We start from the raw sequence: 9,895 nt of genomic DNA on the forward strand, positions 1-9,895 counted from the left end.
GCCTGGAAAGCAGATCTATGCCTTATCCTCTCATACCACTGAAACTGACATGTCTTCTCTAACGTTAGCTCCGTGAGATGCCACCTCACAGAGCTTCCTCCTCTCTTTCCCTATTGGCTCCCTGCTTCACTTGCTTCTCATTTTGTGTCACTACTTGAATTATATATTACATTCACTCACTTGCTGTGCTGGTTAGTTGTAGATCAACTTGATCCTGGCTAGAGTCATGGAACAATTGTGAAAATGCTTCCATGAGACTGGACTGTAGAGCATCTTCTTAGTGATTGATGTGGGAGAGTACAGCCTATTGTGGGCGGGGTCATGCATGGACTGGTGGTTCTGGGTTCTATTTAAAAAAAAAAAAAAAAAAAAAAAAAGGATAGTAAGCAGCACCCCTTCATGGCCTGAGCATCAGTTCCTGCCTTGTTTGGGTTCCTGTCTTGACTTCCTTTGATGATAAGCTGTGATGGAGAAGTGTAAGCTGAATGAACCTTTTCTTCCTGTCTTAGCTTGGGTTCTATTGCTGTGAAGAGACACCATGACCAAAGCAACTTTTTTTTTCTTTTTTTTTTAGAGAGAGGGAGTATTTTATTTAAAACCCATCAGTGAAGTGGACAGCTTGAAGTGACAAATCATTCATATTTAAAGCGTAAGTCAGTAACTGTATGAAAGCACACATTGCCACATACAAATAAACTGATCAGACCACAACTTTCTGTGTTGGAACAGAATAAACATCCCTGTGAAAGCAGCACCTTGTGGCATTTAATTTAATATTCCTTTCCTTTTTCCTCACCCTCCGCCTTCAACAGAATCCACACCAACCTCCTCTTTCTTTCTCTAGGGCAGCCATGTCCTCACAGTTCTCAGAGAACTCCCCCTTCTCCATGCCCTCACCTCATACCAGTGCACAAAGGCATGATTGGCATACATCAGATCAAACTTGTGATCTAGGAGAGCCCAGGCCTCAGCAATGGCTGTGGTGTTGCTCGGCATGCAGAAAGCTCTCTGGACCTTGGCCAAGTCACCACCAGGTACCACAGTGGGAGGCTGGTAAGTAATGCCAACCTTGAAGCCAGTGAGGCACCAGTCCACAAACTGGATGGTACGCTTAGTCTTGATGGTGGCAATGTCAGCACTGACATCTTTGGGAATCATATCACCACAGTACAACAGGCAGCAAGCCATGTATTTATCATGGCGAGGATCGCATTTTACCATCTGGTTGGCTGGCTCAAAGCAGGCATTGGTGATCTCTGCTATAGAAAGCTGCTCATGCTAGGCTTTCTCAGCAGAGATGACAGAGGCATAAGTAGCCAGAAGGAAGTGGATACGAGGGTAGGGTACCAGGTTGGTCTGGAATTCTGTCAGATCAGCATTCAGGGTCCTATCAAATCTGAGGGAAGCAGTGATGGAAGACACAATTTGACCTATCAACCTGGTTTAGGTTAGTGTAGGTTGGGTGCTCAATGTCGAGGTTTCTATGACAGATATCATAGATGGCCTCATTGACTACCATGAAGGCACAATCAGAGTGCTCCAGGGTGGTGTGGGTGGTAAGGATGGAATTGTAGTTTCCACAGCAGTGGAAACCTGGGGGTTGAGTAAAAGGAGGACTCCAGATTGGACTTCTTTCTGTAATCAACAGAGAACAGCTCCATCAGCAGGGAGGTGAACCCAGAGCCAGTTCCCCCACCAAAGCTGTGGAAAACCAAGAAGCCCTGGAGACCCCTGCACTGGTCAGCCAACTCTCGAATTCTGTCCAAGACAGGGTCCATGATCTCCTTGCCAATGGTGTAGTGGCCACGGGCATAGTTATTGGCAGCATCTTCCTTGCCTGTGATGAGTGGAAAGAGCTGATGGTAGGTGCCAGTGCGAACTTCATCAATGACTGTGGGTTCCAGGTCTATGAACACTGCTCAGGACACATGCTCGCCAGCTCCTGTCTCACTGAAGAAGGTGTTGAAGGAGTCATCTCCTGCCCCAGTGGTCTTGTCACTTGGCATGTGGCCATCAGGCTGGATGCCATCTTCCAGACAGTAGAACCCCCAGCAGGCATTGCTGATCTGGACACCAGGTTGGTCAACATAGATGGAGATGCACTCACGCATGGCTGCTGCTTCTCGGCTGCCAGGCAGAGGAGGAGGTGTTGCTTCTTATAGTGCGACCCTTAGGTGATCGATGTAAGAGAACCTGCTCCAAGCAGCTCTTATAAAGGCAACCATGTGCTGCTGACTTACTTTCCTAGGTTCAATTCATTATCATCATGGTGGGAAGCGTGGCATCATGCAGGCAGGCAGACTTGGTGCTGGAGGAGCCATCTTGATTCAGGGATAGCCAGGAGGAGACTCTTCTCCAGGCAGCCAGGAGCAGACTCACTTCCATACTGGACGGAGCTTATGCACTAAGAGCCCTCAAAACCCATCTACACAACGATACACTTCCTCCAACAAGGCCACGCCTATTCTAACATGGCTGCACCTCCTAATAATGCCACTTTTCATTAGCCAAGAGTATTCAAACCACCACACTCCTCAAGTTGCTTTCGCTTATGCTGTTTTATCACAGCAATGGTAGCACTTACCAAGACCCTCACTTTTTCTTCCTTTTCTTCCTTCCTACTGCTTGTTGAAACAAATTACCAGAAACACAAAGGCTTGAACTGATTTATGGTTTATAGTTCTGGAGGCTGGAGACTCATTTCCTTACAATTCACTTCCATCATGATGGGAAGGATTCTGTGTGCTTTGAATATCCTCTTCCTTCCATCTTCAGAGTCAGCAATAGTGGGTCACATAGCCCCACTTGGACGTTCTTCTGTTTTCCTTTCATCATTTAAGGATATGATGACATTGGACCTACCTGGATAACCTAGGGCTTTATATCTATTTTAAAGCCAGGGGACTTGTGAACTTATTTCCATCTGCAGCCTTAATTTCCCCCTTGCTTTGTAATTTAACATAGTCTCAGGTTTCAGGGATTAGAATATGGACATTGGGCGTAGTGGTTTGAATAAAAGTGGCCCCTATAGGCCCATAAAGAGTGGCACTATTAGGAGGTGTGGCCTCGTTGGACAAAGTGTGTCTCATTTCTCTTCCTGCTACCTGCGGATCAAGATGTAGAACTCTCAACTCCATCCCAGCACCTTGTCTGTCTTCATGCCACCAGGCTTCTTGCCATGATGATAATGAACTAAACCTCTGAACTGTAAGCCAGCCCCAATTAGTATTTTTTTGTTATAAGAGTTGCCTTAATCATGGTGTCTCTTTACAGCAATAAAAACCCTAACTAAGACAAAAGTTAGTACCAGAGCCTGAGGTATTGCTGTGATAGGCCTGACCATGGCTTTTGTTCGAAGAAATGTCAACTTTGGGACTTTGAATGAGAAGAGCAGTTGAATGCTTGAAGTTGGGTTTAATGGACCATCCTAGTAGGAACACAGAAGACAATGGTACTAGGGGTAATTTGAACTGTGGGGGCCAGGTTTAAGAGGTTTCAGAGAAGAATGTCAGTATGTGGTCTAGAGATTACTCTTCTGATATTTTGACCGAGAATGTGGCTGTTTGTCCCTGCCTAAAACGTTTACCTAAAGGTAAATTCAAGAGTTTTGGATTAATTCCATTGGCAAAAGAAATCTCCAAATAGCCTAAAATTAATTCTATCCTGTGTGGTTATTTGTGTTCATTCTTATGAAGATCTATAACGGAAAGGAGCGGGCTGGACAAGGAAAAACACACAAAATGTACAATCTGAGGAGAAAAGAAGTTCCAGGAAGTGGAATGGAGCTAAACCTTCTGTTCAAGGAGATAAACAGATTAAAGAAAAGCCTGAGGTTAAATGGAATAAAGAGAGTGGTGATCTCAGGGCAGGACCACACCCAGCTCAGCTTCCACCTTGTGAAAAGGAAATTAAAGAACTGCTTAGGTCCAGGTGTGGTGCTACACACCTTTAACCACTACACTCAGAAAACAGAGGCTGGTAGATCCCTAAGTTCAAGACCAGCCTGGTCTACAGAGTGAGTCCAAGACAGTCAAACTTATGCAGTGAAAGAAACCATTGAAAACAGATAGCTGGTGAAGATGTAATTGAACAAGGAGCCATGTCCCAGCCCCAGCAAGCAGCAGAACTTGGCAGCTTTGGACACATGGTTCTGGCTTTAGAGTCAAGAATAGAAAAAAGGGGTTATGGAATCTCCCTCAGCAACTAAGGAAAGCTATTGAGGCCAGTTGTGTGTCAGGGGTGTCCCTGCATGAAGATCCAGAGATGTCTCTGTGGGAAGCTATGATGATAAAGCCTGGATTGCCTTGGAGACCCCAAGATGTTGGAAATACCAGAGTCATAGGATATCTGCCAAGGAAAGCTGCCAACAGGGTTTGCAAGAAAAAGAAGTATGCTGCAGTCAGCAAAGCTGACATATTCTGGAGATCTAAAGAGCATTTTGACATCAGACACGGACAAGCAGAGTTTGGAGTTTGCTCAACTGGGTTTTGGTCTTGCTTTGGTCCCGTATTTCCTCACTATGCTCCCTTTCCTTCCTTCTGGAATGGTAATGTATATCCTATGCCACTGCACATTGGAAATATGTGATCTGCTTTTTGATTCTGATTTTACAGGGAATTACAGTTAAGAGATTGCATGAGTCTCAGAAGAGACTTTGAACTTTAGACTTTTAAATAGTGCTGATACTGCTATATACTATGGGGACTTTTGAAGTTGGACAAACTGTGTTTTGCATTATGATATGGCTACAAGCATATGAGGGGCCAGTAAGTGAAATGTGGTGGTTTGAATACAAACGGACACCATAGGTCTATAAGAAGTGGCACTATTAGGAGGTGTGGTCTTATTGGAGAAGGTGTGGCTTTGTTAGAGGAAGAGTCTCAGTTCTCTTCCTGCTGCCTGCAGATCAAGTTGTAGAACCCTCACCAGCGTCTCCCATCCCACGTCTGTCTGGATGCCATGCTTCCTGTCGTGATGATAATGCATTAAACCTCTAAATTATAAGCCAGCCCCAAGTCAATGTTTTCCTTTCTAAGAGTTGCCATTTTCATGGTTTCTCTTCACAGCAACAACATTGGGAATGGGCAATTTTTAGCTACAACACACACACACACACACACACATGCACTCACGCAGAAGCTTCGTGAGAGTCTCACCTAGGAATTTCTCACTGTTCCCTTACTTTATCACATAACAATATTCACTGCTTCATATATGTCGATGACATGAATCCTTTAAAAGAACATAATGACCAAAAGGCTTTTCATGACTTCTCCCAATTGAGTTGTTATGCTCATGAACAAAGTACAATCATTATTCTCACGTCACATCGGAGGGAATGGAGACATGGAAAAGTAGAAGGACCCATGTAAGGTCACCTCCTTTGAGTACTGGATCAAGGGCCTGGACTGAAGAGGCAAGTATTTGGTACTTGGTAACTGGTAAAGCCTTTGTTCTTCATGGTTGTACATAGCCCCTCCTGAGAGAGTCATGGAAAAGAAAGGCAGGCCCCAGGAGAATCCACTCTGAGTAAATTCTATCTAAATGTTAAATCCTCCTTCACAAAGAGCCATCTAGTCACTGTTAGTGGAGACTGACTACCTGAAGGTGTTAACATGTCCATTTGCTTGTGGGGTCTCATCCTAGTCCAGTTGTCTACAGGTACCCACAGGGGTCTGTAGATAATTTTCAGTAAATGCAAACTCTTTTTGTTTCCCCTGAGGCGGCCTTTGGCCTAGAAACCTTCTGCTTTCCCACATGGTTGGGGAAGAGGGTGGGGAAGACTGTGCTGAGCCTTGAAGAAAATCGGGCCATCATTACCTTTCATTAGAGGCAAGATCAGAACAGCCTTAGGAGTCTACTTTGGTGGCCCCTCTCACTCATTCTGGTTTTTCTCAAACACCAAAAGTTTCTCCTCCATAGCATCCCTTGCTCCAAAACTCTGCACCCAGAATACCCAAGAGAAGGGGGAATAACAGGGACACTTTTCATCCAGTTTTCTCCATGCCGGCTCCAAATTTCTCCTCCCTAGCCAGGAGAGTGCGTGGGTGAGGCATTGTTCTATGGGTACCCCATTGTGTGTCTGATGAATACCAGGGCCCCTCCCTCAGGAGACTGGGAAGGAAAATGAAGAGTGGGTGGCCAGACAAGTACTTCTCTTTTTCTAGCAAATAATCCAGAAAATGGATAATTCCCGCAAACATAATCAAGTTAGCAGTCCATGTGTAATTTAGCAAGCTGTTCACTAGTCAAATAATGACTTTAATTGCATGTGGGACTTTTAAAGGAAAATGTGCTCAGTCATTTTAATAAGGTTACGCACTGACAAATGTTTCAAAGAATGCAGAGGCTAGTAAAATAAAGTCCAAGTGTAGTGTCTACTCTAGGTCAAAACAACTGCCCGAGGCTGAAACCGTTATAAAAGCAGTGTCCAGCTTGTGCTCCATAGTGAGTATCAACTATGTACCTGGTACTGTTCTGGGCACTGGAAATACAGCAAGAAAGAAAAAAAAAACCTGCTCTTGGAAAGTTCACAATCTACTGAGAAGGAAGTGTCAAACAACCAAAACCCATAACTGTAGATAAATGTTATTAAAGCAGACACAGTCATGTGCGAGAAATATACGAGGAAGATGTAGCGTGCAACTTCAGAGATACCACCAATGATCCCTGGGTCACAGTCACACCGTGTGTGTGTGTGTGTGTGTGTGTGTGTGTATGTGTGTGTGTATGTGTGTGTATATGTATGTATGTGATGTGTGTGTGCATGTGTGCATGTGTGTGTATATGTATGTATGTGATATGTGTGTGTATGTATGTATGTGATATGTGTGTGTGTATGTATGTGATATGTGTGTGTATGTGTATGTATATGTATGTATGTAATATGATGTGTGTGTGTGTGTGTGTATGTGATATGTGTGTGTATGTGTGTGTATATGTATGTATGTGATGTGTGTGTGTATGTGTGTGTATATGTATGTATGTGATGTGTGTGTACGTGTGTGTGTGTGTGTGTACGTGTGTGCTGGGGCAGGGAGGAGAGACCTAATGTGGTTCTCTTCATGGAGGAGGCTGAGCAGTATAACCATGGTGCATTGTGGGAATGTTGAGACATGCCTCCCAAGGTCATAAAAGGCATGCAGCTGTTACTATGTCTTAGATCACTCACTTAGGGGAAGCCAGCTGACATACCTTAAGAGCATTCCAGTCGTCTCCTGGACAGTCAATCCTGTGGTGAAGGGATGATGAATAAACAATCCTGGCAGAGCCAAAGCTGACCTACCATATTCAAGGTGAACCATGAACTTCAGACAAGACTTGAGATGACTATAGCCCCAGCAAACGTATAAAAGAGTCTTAAAGTTGGAACCACCCAATTAAGCCATTCCTGACACACGGAAACTGTAGGATTTACACACAGAAACTGTGGGATTTACACACGGAAACTGGGATTTTTTTATGTATTATGTACTTACTTATTTTATTTATTTATTTATTTATTTTTATGATGCTAGAGCTTAAGCTTAGCCCCTTGTGTATGTTATGCAGATGCTCTACATTGAGCCACACAGCCAGTCTATACTATAACTTTACTACTGTTTTCAGCTTCTTGGGTTGGCTACGTAACAGTAGTGGACTAATACGGAGAGCTTCTGATAGGCTAAGAGAAGATATGTGCTTCACAGAACTTGGATTATTTTAATATTTTAAACAAATGTAAACAAAATTTTCGTACAACAAAATATTCTATATAAAAAAAAATTATACAAAACCAGACATCGCCACATCTGCAATGACAGCACTTGCAGAGTGGGACAGGAATCTGAGGTCATCTCCAACTACATCTCAAGTTCAAGGCCAGTCTGGGGCACATGAGATCCTGTCTCAAATAAAAATTAGCGTGAGGTCAAGCTTTGATTCTCACTCTGTAAACCTAAGCTACAGTTCTTTTTATTGTTTGTAGTGAAGTTAATCTCCAACCAACAGCCTGTGCCGTGGGCAAAAATACTGGAAAAGTCCAGACATTTGCCCATATTAACACAAAGCAAGTTTCAGTCAGAGGCTGGATCTAACCTCTACCCTAAGCCAGACTTCCCTCCTCACATAAAGGACTGCTGAAGTTCAGATACAATGAATGAGTCCGCAAACAGCTTCAGACTTTATTGAGTCTGCTCAGATACCCCTACACAACTTTGACAGGACAAAAGGCAGAGAGAATATGGGTGGGTGTAACACAGAAGCCATGATTCCCTGGCCTGTTCATGAGCACCCCTTCAGCTAGGACCACAACCAGAGGAGAAGAACTTGTCTTCTTTGCTAAATTGCTGTTCGAATCCCAACAGCTGTTTTAATATTTTGACACTAATGATCTGAAGAGCCCCAGGTAGAAGGAAAGAGAGACACGCACTGTCTGCAAAGCCAGGGAAGTTACAGGATACGAGAACAGGCTAGCTCATATCAGGTGCTATCCTCTATTGTGAAGGATGTGGTCACTCTCCTCTGTTAGTGGCTGCCATACTCATATCTGCCTTCCACTACCATGACCCTCTATGAAGTAGGAAATGTCCCCTGAACCTTGTACTTATAATCCACCTGTCTGTCTCCTTCTCTTACAAGGAGTCTACTGCTTACTGCCTACCTTATAGAGAAATAGTCAACAGGCTCAGAAAACCAAAGTGGGCAACTAAAAACCATGGAGCTTTTCTTCTTTATTCTGTTAGGTTTGGCAGTACTGCAGGAGAGTGGGGGTTGGGGGAGAGGGTGTTTCTTGTTAGTTTGGGTTCAGACACAGGCCCCTTGCTATGTAGCTCAGGTTGTCCTCAGAGGCAATGTCTACTTCAGCCTCAGGTGATGGGACTTAGAAGCCGGTGCCACCACACCTAACAAATGCAGAACCTTTGTCTGAGGCATGCCACTCCGTTTATTTTAAATCTCTGGGTCAATTCCCACCACCTATTGGACAAGCCCCAAGCTGTTTTAGAGGCAAAGACAAACTCAGGTTTTCCCTGAACTTGAATCTGAACTCTGCACTCGTCAGGTAGGTGTCCTTGAGCAATTTACTCATCGTCGTGTGCCTCATTCCCTCCTCATGTGAACAGATAATGTGAGAGTTAGATGTGTTCATACAGAGAAAACCTTAGATCACCATGTATCACATAGTATATCATATAGCGGCCAATAAATGTCCTCTGTCCCCGAGATCACTATGAACACATCTGCACATGTATATACTCCTTGCTTCACACCTGCTTAAGGTTCCTCACGTATGTAGCATGCCTGAGTTACCTTCATATTTTCCTTATTTGATTCTGCTGTGCCTAGAGAACCTTCTTGTGCCCGCCCAAGAGTCTGGCTCACACCCAGGTCTTTAAACAAGATATCGGTCTCAAGCAAATCTTTGGAATCATCCCACACCATGCTGTCATCTCCGGGAGGCTGGCTTGGTTACTCTTCCTCTGGAATCCTGCAGCATCTCATACCTCTTTTGTCTAAGAAGATACTTGCCTGCTGCACTCTCTGAGGCTGTGTAACAACACAAGATTTGTGGATTAGAAGAAGCCATTTTTATCTGTTTGTCATTTGCTGGGTCAAGAATGTCAGCGAGGCTTGCTTGGGGGAATTTTTTCTCTATATGACATCAGAGGAGGTCCCTTGCTTAGTCACCTGCTGGCAGCTGGGATAAAGACAGGGCCTGCAAAGCATCTGCTTGCTTGTGCATGGCATTTATTTTCTTCTTACAGTTTCAGTTCATATGACTATGAGGTGGCAATGCTTCTACAGGGAGCATTTTCAGAATGACAAAAGAAGTTATACAACATGGCTTCTCCCCATACCCCTCTACCCTTGGTAGGAACTAGTGACAAGACTCAGATTCAAGAGAAGAAATAGGAAG

At 44.1% G+C, this 9,895-nt stretch overlaps 1 pseudogene; it reads right to left on the bottom strand.

The window, feature by feature from the left end:
- Nucleotides 1–770: 770 nt before the first annotated feature.
- Nucleotides 771–2,111, bottom strand: LOC117712913 (tubulin alpha-1A chain-like; annotated as a pseudogene).
- Nucleotides 2,112–9,895: the final 7,784 nt, after the last annotated feature.

Source organism: Arvicanthis niloticus, chromosome 7, assembly GCF_011762505.2.
Source record: "Arvicanthis niloticus isolate mArvNil1 chromosome 7, mArvNil1.pat.X, whole genome shotgun sequence".
In the NCBI taxonomy this organism is placed as follows: domain Eukaryota; kingdom Metazoa; phylum Chordata; class Mammalia; order Rodentia; family Muridae; genus Arvicanthis; species Arvicanthis niloticus.